The sequence below is a fragment of the Hetaerina americana genome, unplaced genomic scaffold (genome assembly GCF_022747635.1).
Source record: "Hetaerina americana unplaced genomic scaffold, ioHetAmer1.1.p SCAF_3, whole genome shotgun sequence".
Classification (NCBI taxonomy): domain Eukaryota; kingdom Metazoa; phylum Arthropoda; class Insecta; order Odonata; family Calopterygidae; genus Hetaerina; species Hetaerina americana.
The window spans coordinates 109,681,899-109,698,390 of NW_027286874.1; the positions used below are offsets into that span (position 1 = coordinate 109,681,899).

A 16,492-nucleotide genomic window follows, 5' to 3' on the forward strand; every position below is an offset into this window, starting at 1 on the left:
TTTAATCTGTAATTTGACCTTCGCCCCGTGTGTGATTCTCAGTCTAGCGCCTGTAATATTTTGGATACGCCTCTAAATTTATCAAACCAACGTTTTAAAAAGCCAGCTACTCTACGCTGCACGCGATCCAATACGGCAATTAATCCAACTTCGTGAGGATCCCATATAATAGCAGCTTATTCTAAATGATGCGTAATCAGCGACAGATAACATTTCTCTTTGACCATATCATCACATTTACCCTGAACTCTTAAAATAAATCCTAATTTTTTGTTAGCTTGACCACATATTCCCCTTATGTATTTCACCCAGGAGAGTTCGTGAGTGAGAGTTACGCCTAGGTATTTAATTGAGCCTGCACATTCCATTGCGGTATTCCCGATGCAGTAGACGTTCGGGAGGGTATTACTAATTTTCCAAAAATTCATCACTACCCACTTCTAATATTTAATTCTAAATGCCAAGTAACGTAAAGTAGGAATAGAAGAGGTCCGACGACACTTCCCTGGGGAACACCAGAAGTAACGTCCACTGCATTTGAGATAACTCCATCTATCATTACTCTTTGAACCCGACCATTCCAAAAGTCTTACATCCAACCAAGGATATTTTTCTCTATACCATATGCGTCTAGTTTTCCGAGTAGTTTACTATGAGGCACTTTGTCGAAAGCTACTGAAATTCTCGAAAAATCGCGACCACTGGAACATTGCTCCCTCCCGAAATAAGAATATCACGATCAAAAAATGCAAGTTGTCTCTCTCAGGGTCTACCCTTTCGGAAACTGATATTCGTATCAATTCTGCTATGAGGTTACTCATGCTATTTATATATATATATATATATATATATATATATATATATATATATATATATATATATAATGGGCTGACACAATATAACGCAAATAGAAAAGAATAGACACATTTAAAAGAACTCTCTTTCTTGAAGGCCTCTGAGAGGGCCGAAAGCTCGAACAATTTACCGTGTGAGTGTTCTTTTAAATGTGTCTATTCTTTTCTATTTGTGTTATATTGTGTCAGCCCATTATTGTGCCGCTCGTGTGAGTTTTTCCGTACAATCGTTATATATATATATATATATATATATATATATATATATATATATATATATATATATATATACTGTATATATATTTTTTTTTTCAAGGTAATCTACCGGTTAAGGTAGGTTTTTGGATGGACACAGCTACAAAATAAAACATTTTGTGACTCCTAACAAACACAAAATCCGGCAACCTACTTTATATCAAGTCCCTCTTCATCTTTGAGTACTTTCTTCCTCCCTTCATCCCGTCCAACATCCCTATCCTGTTCCTTCCCTTTCCTCGTTTGCCCAACATTCTACCCTCTATCACAGTCTTCGATATGCCACTGCCGGTCAATACCCCCTTCATCCACTTTTCCTGCCTCCGTAGGATTTCTCCCCACAAACCCCTGTCCTCGCCCACCATACCAAGTACTTCCTCATTTGTTTTCTTCTCGGTCCATTTCACCTTCTCCATTCTTCTCCACACCCACATTTCAAAAGCCTCAAGTCTACGTCAATTCTCCTGCTTCAATGACCAAGTTTCCGCGCCGTGCATACTGTAGCTACGCTCCATATTAAAGTTTTTACGGGTCTTTTCTTAATATCCTTACTCAACGTCCCCGTCATCAACTCCCTTCTCCTTGTAAAAGCCTCTTTGCCTAGCGCAATTATTCTCCTTACGTCCCTACTACTTTGACCGTGTTTGTCCAAGACACTACCGAGATACGTAAACTGTTCTACCTGTTCTAGTTTTTGCCCTCCGATTTTAACGTTTAACTTAGCCTTTTTCTTTCTATAATAGCATAACCTTTGTTTTATTAATATTGATTCTCATCCCATACCTGTCGCCCTGAATTTTCAATTCACTCAGCCATGATTTGCAACCCCTTGGCTGACTGACAACGAAAGCTTGGTCATCAGCGAACCTAAACGAATTTTACGAATTCACCGCCCACTTTCATTCCTACCTCCAGTTCTTCCCATGCCTCTTTAATCATTTCCTCTGCATACAGGTTGAACAGCAACGGTGATAAAGAGCAACCCTACCTTACACCTCTTCCTACCACTGCCCATCCGGACTCCCCGTTCCCCATTCGTACTTGAGCAGTCTGAGACATGTACAGGTTGCGGATTAGCCTCCTATCCCTCCAATCTATTCCTATCCTGCAATATACTCATTAGTTTTTCCCAATTAACTCTATCAAACGCTTTTTCGCAATGTACGAAACAGGCAAATACCTCCCGGTTGTATTCTATATTCCTCTCGATTAATAATCTCATTACTGCAATGGCATCACGCGTACCTCTCCCCTTCCTAAACCCAAACTGATCATCCCCTAAGTAATCATTTTCCCTACTCTCTATCCTTTTGTTTATGATCCTGAGAACAACTTAAGCTGCGTGGGATATCAAACTTATTGTCCTGTAGTCCTCACATGATGTAGCGTTTACCTATTTCGGAATAGGAACCAAAACTGATCTCACAAAGTCTTCCGGCCAGATTCCCTCCTCATAAATACTACGAATCAGCCCATATAGCCTCTGCCTCCTTCATTTTCCTAAACATTTCAATAGTTCCGCGGGAATGTTATCAACCCCCACGACCTTATTTAACTTCATCTCCCTTAATGCCCTTTCTATCTCATTGTCTAATATGCCTGCACCTAAGCTATCTTCCTCTACGTCATGTTCCTTTTCTATGTCTAACTTTGTTGGTCTAAGCTCTTTACTACACAGTTCTTCTATATAGTATTCCTTCCATCTCTCTTGGATCTTTCCTGCGTCAACTATTATGTTACCCGCCTTATCTCTAACTGCTATCATTGATCTTCCTTTCTTACTTCCCGATAAAGATTTAACTTTGCTGTACAGCGCACCAATTCCACCCTTCCTCTGCAAACTTTCCATATCCTCAATTGTTTATCAATAATATTTCATTGAAAGCTGCCAAGTATGTATAGTTTGGACAATGGTTCATTCAATGAGATGCCACGTTTCAGTTGTAAATTCATTGAGTGGAAGTAGTCCCCACCATGTTCACTACTTCTTCATTCTCACTTGCTGCGCCCTTATTAATCCGTTCACATCGACCTTAGAGTTTCCCCTTGCAATTTATTTACCATCTTTTCGCCATTGTTTTGCGTGTGCAACTCTGACATAAAAGGCCGCGGTTAGACACCGCGTAGTGACGGCTCTATTATTCACGCCATACACATTGGGCAACGCTGGCGAGTGATCGAGAGAAGGGAGTCGAAGGCGCCATTGGCCGATATAATGCGGGGGACAGGATGCGTGCATGCGCTCTATGGGAACTCGGGCGATTTCAAGTGTGCCTCGTCTCAGGGATCTTAACTACCGCGATTTTGACCTGGCGATATTGACTTGAGGCACGGGCGGCATATCGTTGTGCTATGGTAATACATAGGTCGATATCGATTTAGACGTCCATATCGGTGCCAGTGACGATATTGGCGACGATACATATGTCGAGGTTCATAATTTCATGATTACTGTTAGAAGTTTTTAATATAATGAAAGGAGAAACTTTGTAATTCCACATAGATTTATTCGACGGACGACCTAGGTTTCGACGTGGCACGTCATCATCAGGTGATACATGCCACGATGATGACGTGCCACGTCGAAACCTAGGTCGTCCGTCGAATAAATCTATGTGGAATTACAAAGTTTCTCCTTTCATTATGTTAAGTCGATTCCATGAAGTCACGCCTGAGACAACGAATTAGAAGTTTTTAAGCTTAAAAATTAGTCGCCAGTAATGAAATGAATGTTTATGACTTCAGCTTTTCAGATAATTTTAATTATTGATTTAAATAGTAATTGTTCCACGGACGGGTGACACAAATATATGACGAATTCCGCAACACCCACAACGACCACGTTTCCGAACCCATGTGCTAGAAGTTTGTACCAGCCGTCCAAACCCTTCGCCGAAGAGAAGTCGAACTGAGAACAAAATACTCGTCCCAATGTTATTGAAACGCTCTCCAACATCCACAATGATGTCGATTGGACATGGATGATAACATTCATGACATCACTACGGACATGGCTATCAAAAACATCGACTCTCTCTCTCCCCCCCCCGTGTCTGCGAAGACGTGCGGGGGAGGAGTCGATATTAACCTCGTTTCCTATCGCGACATCAAAAATTCGTTGTTGCACAATTGTTTCCCACCCTCTCGGGGGGTGCCTCCTCGATTGACATTCCCTCCCCGGGTGAGGGGAAGGTACGGTGGGGGATCGAGGAGGAATTAAAACGGGGAGCGGGAGGGGTTGGGGGGAGAGACAAATCTTCATTCCGTCCGCTCGCAACCTTCTGGCGTGACAATCGTCCCCCCCCCTCTCTCTCTCTCTCGGTATTTTTAAATGCGCCCCTTCCCCTTTCTCTGCTCCTCGTCGTCGCGGTTGAAGCCGCACCCGATGGGGCGAGCGCCCGCTCCCGCCGACTCCCACTCCTCGCTTTAGTCCGCGGCGCGGCTCCCCGGCAACCCACGTGCGGGGGACGGAAGGAGAAAGGTCGGGGGGGGGGGAGGATTGTTCGCCAGACGATTGGCCAATCTTTACGTGGGGCCAGAGTGAATGATTTGATTGACCCAATCAAGTTTGAATTATTAAGACTAGTTTTATTTAAATTCCCACATAATTGTCACCATTTTAATGATCTCCTCACCGCGGGTTCCGGATTATATTTTTTAAGATGTTGTGTTAACATGCAACTGGTAATAAAAAAGTAAATATTGACTCAAAGATTTTATTCGTTTTCCGTATTAAAATTCCGTCAAGTTGTAATTTGATAAATTTGAAAAGTGTTCTTGATCTAAATTCGAATTGTTTAAAACCATTGCCATTATTTCATTGTATTTTAGACTGTATTGCCGGCCCTGGTGGCGGTGGGGTAACGTCCGCATCTGCCAACCCAGAGGTCGTTGGTTCGATTCCCGCATAGGGGGCTTTTCCTCCACCTAGGGCTCGGGTGTATGTAATCCTCAAATTGTTATATCAATGTTGCAAGTCCAATGCAAAGGTGGAAGTGCTGTTTTCGGACAAATGAAAAATAAATACATTTTATTTTCATAGCGTTCGATGGGAGTGAAGTCAAATGCATTCGGAGTTAATTTTACAGTTTCTGGGTACGGTGGGAAAAATACTGCCACCTGTGCTAGGGCGGGGTAGAGGAGGGTGCTTGCGAGAAGTTTGCCATTCAGGAGTCCTTGATTAACTGCAAGAAATGTGATGGGAATTTATGAAATTTTATTATAAGTTACCTGCTAAATTTACTCTTAAATAGATTGAAATATTCGAAGATAAGTGTGAGAGTTCCTTCTGAAAAGAATGATTAGTTTATGTATCATAATTCATTTAGTTAAAAATATTTCTGGTGTTTTGCCAACTTCAAATTCCGGTCTCCAAAATCCATGTTACGCATTATTACAAAGCCGCGAATCACGGCATTGAGTCCTCCAGTTAGAAGTAAACATCTTTCCATATTTTTAAATGGTGCTGGTAGTTGATTTAAGTTACTGAATGGATGATGTTCTATGAAAATCGAGTTAATTAAAGATATATTTAAATTGTGTGTGATAATTTTAGAAATATTGAGATAATTTAAACGAAGAAATTACTTTGGACTGGCCTCCTGGTATTTCAGGAATTGCTAAATATCCCTCCCAAGATATCGGAAATATTAGAAAAAAAAATTCGGAATCGTTATCACTCTTGTGGTCCGTGTTTAAATCCGTGCTCTTCCGCTGAGGATTTTTGCATTTCTCCGCTCGTTCGGGCGCTTCGCCCCGCGTCGAGAGAGATAGGGGCGGTTGGGGGTGTGTGGGTGAAGTGCCTGTGTGAAGAGGAAGAGATGAGGGAGGGAAACCGAGGTTTGAGCTGCCCCCCCTCCCAATCAACGCGCTCTCCCTCTCCTTCCCTCTGAGCTCCTATCTTGCTCTCAATGGCTGGCTGCGTGGGGGCGGGAAGGAAAGAGCGAGGCGGAGGGTGGAAGAAGAATGACCGGCAGGTGCAGGCGATGAGGGCGGCAGCGACGGTGGAGGGGCGGAGGGGGGGGGCAAGTATGCTACCTTCCCTGTCGCAATGCGGGCCGTCAAAATATTATAGGCGTGTCTTAAAAGTGTCGATGATGCATGCGACTCGGCCTTGGGTCCAGTTCGAGTCCCAGCTGCCGCCCGCCGAAGTTCGTCGAATTTCAAGATATCCGTTTCGTAGACGGGGTCGATTCTTTCGATCCATTCTCCCAAGTTAGCGTTCAACTGCGTATGATCCAGTGTGTCCGTTGGACTGCCCTTCTACTCATTCACATTGGCAGTCGCTCTTGTGGTTCTGGCTCCGTCGTATTTTGAATTGCCGATATTTTATTTATTTATTTACACATTTACGTTGCAATTAGGCAAATTTCCTGGTGCAAACGGTCAGGTTAGGTCAAAGATAACTCTACAACGAAAATTACATACGAACACATAAAAACAGAAGAGATAAAATATTTTTACATAATGACACCTCCACATCACATACAAACAAACTTCCACATCACATACAAACAATATTTTCATGACTACAATGAAGTTTATTACCCAGTGGCTGCTTTACATTTCAACTTAAAACTTCTAATATTGGATGGAAAGGGCTCAAACAAACCTCCAGGCAGCTGGTTCCAATCAATTATGGTTCTATTTAAAAAAGAATATTTTTTCTTATTGGTTTTTTGAGTCCTTATTTTTATTTTGTGGCTATGGTCGTTTTTTCCCTTAAAGTTAGGCTTTTCTATCCCTTGCCATAAATCTTCCCACGCTTCGTCCTTTTTAACAATTCTATACATCGCGCCTAACCTACTCCTTTTTCTTCTATTTTTCAAACTCTCCCATTTCAGTACATCTAACATATCCGTGACACTATCTGTTCTTTTGTACCTTCTGAGTACATATCTTGCTGCCTTTCTTTGAACTTTTTCTATCTTTTTAATATGTCCCACCTCATATGGATCCCATACTATGGAGGAGTATTATAGGATAGGGATAACCAGTGCCTTATTATGGTCAGAGCTTTAAAATTTGAAAGATTTACATAGATATTTAATCGGCGTAGCCGAATGGCACATGGTCATTTTGCATATACTTACACTTTTTGATCTAAATATTCACTTAAAGCTAATACCTTTTTAGTTTAAAACACAAGAATAACATTATCTTCAATTTCCCGTCCATAGCGATCTTAAATTTGCAAAACATCATTTAAACACAAATGTTTAGTTTATTTTCAAATCCGCGTGTATATCCAGTAGAGTAAATGTTAATTGTAATTATGTATACAAATCAATGCGTAAAATATATGTCCTGTCTTTGTCCGGATATACACTCGTATTTCTTCTCTATTGCTGACAAGGATTGCAATGAAATGAAAATTCCACATGTTCTAAGTTGAAAGGGTAATTCATTAAAAAGAAAATGACTCAACATTTAATTATTATTCATTTCCACCGACCTCTGTAAATTTAATCATTATTATCAGCTGTCTGTGTAAGATTAGGCTTTTATTTCCAGATGAAAAACGTTCCTCAGTTGCCTATCCTCTATCAAACCTGTCGAATACGCATTTTATTTCGAGCAAATTTTCTTCTGTTTCCTCTGAAAAACAATCCTAAGGAAGCCGCACTTCTTTTACTTGCTCTATTTTATTTCCCTCTTTCCTCCACGCAATGGCATGAAGCATTTAATGCGCCTCTTTATTTTTTTGTAAGCATCTCAGTATTCATCACTTATTTATTCTGATGAGTCTTCTACATGCTGTTCCTAATCCATGTTTCTGTTTATCTTTGTGTCTTTTTGATCGCTGTGCTCATTTTTACAACATATGCATCCTTCGTTGGCCTTTGATTTGTCGTAATTACTGTAGTAAATACGTTGTTTTTCTACGAGGTCGTTGGTTCTCTCGAATTGGGCTTAGTTTAATCAATGAAGTAAAGACTTTCTGTTCCTTGTTTACCAAGTAGTAGATTAATATAATAAGAATTTGCGGTGCTCTAGAAATCATCTATTCGACCTTGTACTGGGTTCTGCAACATAATTTCCTTTTTTATAAGGTAAATCCCTTTTAAAAAAGGAATTTATGTTGCCGCACCCTGTATTATTTTCGGGTATGCGATCCAGAATATGGGATTTAAACCGACAACCTTATCTTTTTAACATTTATGCGACTCCCTTGTCTTCCTGAAAGGTGGCATGCTTGCAAACCGATCGTTTAACACTTGCGTAATACAAAATTCATGCGAATCATATTGAATCATAATTTTACATCTATTTCGAAGTAATTGAATTCCTGAGGCCGAGTGCTCATGTGACTCCGCTGAAACGTTGCACATATCCGGCCATTAGTTTTTGTACCTGCTCACATCCTGTACGTTTTCGCAGGAAAACGTTTTCCGCCCTGCAAGTTTGGAGGAATCCAGTTCTACTTCGCTCTCGTAAATCTTCTTCCATCTGCCAGTCCTTCTCAATCATTTTTTATCGCTTTGTAATAAAGGTAACTTTATCCACCTGTCTATCGTCATGGAAAACTGCTATCCGCACGAGAATTATTCGTGTTTCCGCGCTAATTTGAGTTTTATTTTAGTTACTACAAATACTTGCTTTGTTTTATTTGAGACCTTCCCTTTGAACTTGATTATTTTTAAGAGAGCCCCAAGGTCCTTCTATTTTAGATATCACTTACTACTCTTCGCCATCTTATTCAAATTCAACCTCCCGTGCTTGTCATTTGCATTCCCCCAATTCTCGTTTTAGCCAGTGCATATTCCCTCTTTATATTTTTAGAGGATTTGAAATATTATCAAATATTACAATCACGTAATATGAAAGCAAAGATTCGTTTAACATTTTTATCTATTAGTTGCCTTGAGTGTAAAAGTAAGGTGTTCTTTAAGAATTTTTTTATTTTATAAGTTGAATAATTTCTTAGCACTAAATCTTGAGTAATTTATATGTGTGAGAGGGAAGATTCGGAGATTATTACGAGCGATATTTTATTCGTTGGGGTAAGTTGGAAAATGGAAACCGTTAACTCATCTCCATTCTACTCACCGACCGGAGTATTTAGCTTTAAAAGCGATTGGTTGATGAAGACGTTCCTCAAAAAAGAGTTAACCGTTTTCTCTTCTTTCTGGCTCGAAGTTTTTTTCTTTCAATTCCGGTGCATCAGACTCGCTCCGAATTCAATCGAAACCGGCCGCGAAATGTTGGCTTCGGCGGTGAGGAAGGAGGCAAGGCCGCAACCTTCGCGCGCCCCCCCTCCCTCATTTATTATTTTACGAACGCCACTTTGGAATGGGATCGTGATTGCCCTCTTAATGGCCGAATCAGTTTGGGTCATCCAATGTCAACTTCTCTCTACCTTTTCCAATGCCGTTAGGAGTGGAAATTATTTCTTTTTTGGCACTTGTCACCGGTTTGTGCGAAGGACTGCTTACTTTCTTAGTGATAGGTAATCGTCTGCTCTCTTCTCTCTTTTGAAGAGGAGGATTCCGAGGAAGTTGGGAATCTTGGCCCCGAGGAGGTGAACAAAGCCGCCCCATTTGACGGCTGCCAATTAAGAGCATTCCTCTCCGCTGGCGACGGCGCGGTCCTTGGATTTATTTAATTACTCTACGAGTGCGGTTTTTTTAAATATCGATGAGGGATTCATGGGAAGAGTGGCTGGGAAGACATTTCGTCCCTTAATATGTCCGTATACCCCATCCACCGTCTAATCTTCTTTGGCTGTCTTTAAACCTGTCCAAGTTCGATCTTTACATGACGCCCACAATTAGAAAAGGAAATTTGCGTAAATCACTAGTTTTACGTTGCCTTTGCGATCTTCAATCGTTAATATTGCCTAGGAAAAATTCAAAGCTACGGCTTAAAATTGCTAACGAGTGAGATTTGATAATTTGCACTCTTGCTCAAAACACGTTTTGCAAGGTAAGTTTGCTTTTCTGGGGAAATGATTTTCCAATGGTTTCCTGGAAAATAACAGCCCAGCTAATGAATATTTTTGCATGCATGCATTAAATAATACTTTCCGTGCATGTGGGATGAAATCAACGCCGCCCAAGGTGAGTGAGGGGCCTTTGGCACTCGAGCGACTCGAGGATATAACGTCGGCGTGATGAACTACGTATGCCATTCCTATCACTCGGATCGGGAAAATCAGGATGTCGTTCTTCAGAATGCGTTTTATCTCTTGGCCATTATAAGCTCTGAGTGAGCGTTTGTCCAGTGATACCTTTCTTTTCAGCACAGTTGTAACCGGGTGTAATATTGTGTTTGCACAACTTTTCCATTTCGTGCGATTAAATGGTTGTATGTAATTAATAGATCGAGGAATTTCACTCAAATTACATGGGCCAAAGAGCTGCGACAAATACACATAAAGATGGGCCAAGGATTCCCAAATTTGGGTTTCCTGTGAAATAAACGGCAGCCAGACATGGACAGAGCGATTTAGAGAGATTGTGTCAACCATACTAAGCGTTCAAGGACACGGGCATCAATCCATGTTTCGTATAGGGCAAGTTTCGCAGATGCTGGTATTAAGAGGAAAGGTGCCCGAAAGTTTGGAATTTGTATCGAATAAAGTTTGTATGTTGTTTCCTAATAATCATCACACCGTTAAATGGACTTTTATCAACTGTTAGTAATACGTCCAAATATTGCAAGAGAAATCCTTCATGATCAAACGCTTAAATTTCATGTGGGAAATATGCCACGTAACGGTACGTGCTGATTTTTAATATTTAACTTGTATGCAAAACGTTCGCATTTGGTTGGACTTGGTTATTCGTACATATGCACTCGTTGGGGTATGACTTTTGGCAAGAATTCACATTTCAAGCGCCCAAGCCTTCAGACGGCGTCGGTTCAATTGTGGGCTGAAGGTTCTGGTTTGTTTCAGTGGATGCTGCTGCCTAAAGATATCGCCGACTCAAGGAAGAGTTCCTGCTGTGGCGAACCTAAAGCATTGTTCGGTCCCAAATCACCACGGGTGGGAGAAACGAATTTAAACGGCTATTCCGGGTTGAGTCCCGGCCAACTTCACCACCAATTGGATTGGTGGTAAAGTTAGTTGGTGGGTGGATGTAATTTAGTGATTAATTTCCGTTTTACATTTAGTCTAGTTTGTCGAATCTACAAATTATATCCAACGGCTTAAATATTATTTCAATCGCGGTATTAATTTTCAACTGATTCGATCGTTACAGTCGCTAGGGGATTTTGACATAAGTAATGGAAGCCTATGTTACTCTGATCGAATAAATTATTTTTATGATAAATATATGGGGTTAACCGGAGACAGGGTGATAAGCCTTGCGAACCAAGACTAGGAAATACGGCCCCTAATGATATCTGGCATCATTCTCACTTTCTCGGAACCAGAAATACCCCGAGGAGGCTTGAGTCCATGTCCCCCCAATTTCTCCAGCTAAACCTTATATCACGTCGGTCGGACAATGTTATTCTGATCCCTAATCGATCGTGGGAAAAGTGACGTCTTAAATCAGTCTGTTCTGCTACTCTCTAATCTAATCTGTTCCAAATCTCTCTAATTTTATTAATATGATCTCTTCTACCGCAGTATGATGTGGGTAATAATACCTTTTCAACACCACTGCTAAAGAGCTAGCAACATTCTAAATGAGGCCTAACCAGCGAAATATAACATTTATCTTTGAACTTTTTATCACATTTACCCAGTACTCTTGTGATAAATCCTAATTTTTTGAGTGTTTATCGTTGAATGTCTTTTTTTTCTTGCCAACTCGGTGTCGCGGGCTTCATACGATGGCCACGTTTGCTGACGGGGTTCCGGTAGCCTCCCGGCAAAAGAAAATCAAACTCAGGTTTGTTTAATTCTGCCGCGCATTTGAGCGATTGGGTGGCGGTAGTCAAAAGGCAGTGCATCGTGTGCCTCTCCGAGGGATGCACGAGGGAGGGACGCCTCGCCGCTATTCGTGAATCGCAGTCTCTTCTCGCCAGGTGTATCTCTCATCACGCAACATGCTCGAAGCAACGTGCATTTGATGGGAATTTTTTGATGGAGGGTGGCTCCTTGGTGGAGAAGCAAATGAATGGCAATTAAAGTTGACCGAATGATAAACCTTTTGTTGGTGCACGTGTAGAAAGTTTAACTCTCTTAATTAAACGATTCCATTTAATGCGTGAGGGTCTCATGACTTGCCGTTTTTGCTCTTTTTTTACGGTTTGAATTTAAATATTTTCTATGGTATTATATAAGAGGGTAGGCTGAGAAGTAATGCACACATGATTTTAGAGTGCGAACGAAATGACCTTCAGAAGCGAGCCAGGTGGCACGTGGAAGTAACATTCCCCCCTCAACACGCATGAGCAGGTTTGGGGCCGTTGCATTCATCCAGTGTATTTTGAGAAGCGGAAGTATGGAGACGTGTTCTAGTGCTATGTCAACGCGAGTTCAACAGCGTGCTGTTATCGAATTTTCAACTGCTGAAAAAGTGACTCCTACTGAGATTCATCGTCGTTTAAAGGCAGTTTATGGTGACGATGCTGTTGATAGGTCTACTGTAAATCGATGGGTAGTAAAATTTCGTGGTTGTGAGCCTGGAAAAGCCATAATTGTTGATGAAACACGCGGTGGACGTCCGATCACTGCCACAGACGATAAACATCGCGAACTCGTCGAAGATTTGATTCAAAATGACCGGCGAATCACTCATACTCGTACTTATGTTTTAAAACAAGTGGGAGCATGCTGCCCCATACTCTACCATGGTACTAGTGGCTCTTTTGTAACGCTGCCCTGGTGAGCAGCGATGTTTTTGGAGAACTTGAGAAACGCTCAGTCAATCCATTGTTCCATTGCGGTTGTATTCGCTTAAGAAGGCATTTTCCAGGGAAAACGGCGAGAGCGTATGGTAGTCGAGTCGGCGGAATAGAGATCTCTCTTAAGCTAGTGTGTGTGCGTGGCGGACCGTGTAAGTGCCGCCGTGGCACTTATGTCCGTGGCTTACCCCCTCCTCTTTATCGCTCTTTACCGACAAACGAGGTCCGCTTTCACACACTCCCCTCCTCTCCCGTTTCGAGAACAAACTTGGGTTTCATTCTCAGCTGTCCGAAAGGAAGGCAAGGTTTGGTTTTTTAATATTTTATTTATCATTATTATTGCATAGTGCCCCGCAAGCCACCGCTAGGGTGTATGGCAGGGGGTCATTATACACCAGACTAATTTTGGCTCAAAATTCTTTCCGATCATTCCGCGGTCGGACAATGTTGTTATGATCCCTGATCGTTGGTGGGAAAAATGACTTTTAAATCTATCTGTTCTACCCTTAATTTTTCTAATTTTATCAATATGCTCTCTCCTACCGTAGTATGATGTGGGTAATGATGCATTTTCAACATCGCAGCTGAAGAGACGTCGTTCTAATTAATGCAGAAAATTCAATTTTTTATTTGACCTTCGCTCCATTGAGTGGTTCCGAGCCTAGCTCCTCTGATATATTGGATGCACTACTAAGTTTATTTGAACTGTAGTTTACAAGTCTACCTCCTCTACGCTGCTCGCGATCCACTTAGGCAATCGATCCAACTTCGTGAGGATCCCATATACTCCAAGCATATTCTAAACGAGGCCTAACCAGCGACAGATAACATTATTCTTCAATCTTTTGGTCACATTTCCCCTCTACTCTTCTCAAAAGCCTCAAAATTCTTCAAGCATCGACACACTTTTGCTTGCGGCTTTTCCACGCCCCAAAAGCTCCTTGGTATGCGGATTCCAGAAGGTCCTTAAGGGTACGCGTGCAAGCTTCTTCTTTGAGGGCACTTAGGGTCCCATGGTGATGTCCTTTGAGGGAGGGAGGATTTCACTTTTATAGAAATAGAAAATAGTCTGCTGTTGCCAAGTTGGGACTGTAAGGGGGTTGGGGAATCGTCGCGATACCGTTGCAGAAGGTTTTCGCAAGAAGACGCTCAGCTCTGCTCTTGGGCATCCGTTCAAAGACCTTCTGGAGGACGAGTTTAGCGCAGATCTTTTGCATCGCAAAACTTTCAGTGGAAATAATGTGTGCACTGTCATCTTATCAATGCCAGTCCAATATCTTCGATCATGCGCACACTTAACCGACGGTCTGAATTTAGCACTTCACGCACACGTCGGGAGAGAAGGGTTACCGATACTTTTTAGACAAACCTTGTAATTAAAGTAATGAAAAATATCAGTTGTATGTATAGTTATTCATTGCAATTGAGTTCTTTCTGAGCTAATCGTTGTAATATGGGATGTTTCGGGGATAGGTCCATGATTACCTCGCGAAATAATTCATCCCATATCGATCGCGGTAATTGTTCCGCGCGTGATGACGACGGCGTAACGATGGCTTTCCGCTCTCCCGCCCCTCCCCTCTCGCCATTTCTCTTCCTCCTCCCCTTCCACTTTTACGCCACTTTCTCCTGCCCCCTCTTCCCCTGCTTCGTTCCATGTCCTCATTCATTCGCAGGCAATGCATTCGCCGAGGCGTAGTCTTTCCAATCTTGCCACGCAACCAGATGTACTCTACGTCTCTGTATCCTGTGATCGCTCCACTCGTCATAGGGAAACGGCTCCCTCAAAAGTGCTGTGAGAATTCATATTTAATACTTGAGTAACGTGGTAATATTTACTGTAGCAGTTCGGAAATAATTCCCTCAGCGTCATCCTATATGCATGCATCTTCTAAGGCATTTCACGTTGAGAGCCCAATGATCAATTGCCATGCCCATTCAAGGAATCTATTGGTAGCCATTTTGAAGAATCGGAAATAAATCAGCGAAGGACTAGTTTTCCATGACGTTTATATGTAATATGACTTTCACCCCGTTAAATGTAAACTTAAACCTTTCGAATTTTCTACAAGTGTAAACGTACGTCGTAGCTCGATGATTAATTGGATCACCTAACTATGAATTATCCATGATTTCGGGAACTTAAATTACGCTGCCATATTTGAGTTGAACTTCTGACTGAAATCTTAATATGTGCTAAAATGAGTTACATTTTTCTTTTCAACGTACGTCGAAAGTTCATCCCGTCTACGTGAGCTAAACGTGGTTTCAGGGCGGAGGATTTCCCATTTTGAGATGCGCTGGAGTGGTGAGGTCTTGAAATCTACGGTCGTGCCATTGGCGGTAGGTGGGGTATTAGTATAGGGAGGTGGGACTGGAAGGATGAGCACGTGGGACGAATAATAGCCCTCCCTGATTGTAGCAGCATTACAGTTCGCGGGAAGGAGAGCGTCCCATCGAGTCCCATCGGGTGACTTCGATGGGCTCTCTGAGGCCTGGAACTACGTAATAATCTCCATAAGGAATCCCAAATTCGTCCAGAATGCATTTGCAGAAAAAAAATCCTACCTCTTTCCGATAATCGAACCCGGACCATTAGAATGGAAAGTCCGTTACCAAACCCTTCAGCCAACCCGGTGTCGAAACATTTGGCATGCTCCTGCCTCTCTCTCTCTCTCCTTCCCCCTCGTCCAAAGCACATTCCAAGGCTTGTCACCGGCGCTGCAAGTCTCTCGGCGGTCTCCTCCGACCCCCTGCCCCCCCCCTCCCCCACACACACACGCATCTTGCTTCTCCCGTCCCCACCCGCCGTTCCCCCGAGTCCCTTGTGCCTCACCTCTGCGCCTCTCTTCTGATCTGGCCTCCACGAAATTGCGATTCTAATTTTCCACGAAATCGCGCCAACATTATAATGAGAACTAAATGCTTCCCTCGCTCTGGGAAATAATTCTCATGTAGACTTGTATCTTGCATCCTCCGCTGGCCAAGACTCGTGATGACTCACCAACCCCCGTGTGACTTTTATCGCGGGAAACCTAAATACCCCTTACCTTGATTCGTAATTTATTTTTTGATGCCCGTCGTTGGGAGAGGAATGGAGGCCGGTGAGCTGTGATGGAGGAAGTTCTCAAAATGGGTTCGAGGAAATAGACGTGCACTGTCTGCCCAGGCTTGAAATCATTGATCTTCGATCACAGACTGAAGACCGGTGCGACGCAGTAAATTACAGAGATTCATGGCACATATAGTATGCTGTTTTGGACGCGCTGAGTACCTGCGCAATGCATGAAATTTCTTCGATTTCACGAGGCGTTATTAAAATTAATTTTATCTCGCATTAAGTTCCTTTCAATGCTCAGAAGAGCGAAAAAATGTTTGATTTACATATTGGCAAAAGTTCGCAAGTGTGAGAGGAGTAGTAAAGTAAGATGCTACTGGTTTTAGGCGTGCAAAGTGGGAATGGGAGGATAAAAACATTGGCATGGCACTTTGGTGGAGTACCTCAGCAGCAAATACGGTACCTTGCCTTGCGTTGCAATTGTGGCCCGGTCGAGAGAGAAGCGAGAGGAACAGCAAGCAAA

General features: G+C 42.3%; 1 long non-coding RNA gene across 1 annotated transcript in view; it reads left to right on the forward strand.

Moving 5' to 3' along the window:
* The window catches only part of LOC139690889 (uncharacterized), a 216,718-nt gene that overhangs the window by 179,449 nt on the left and 20,777 nt on the right, over positions 1-16,492 (forward strand). The window lies entirely within an intron of this gene.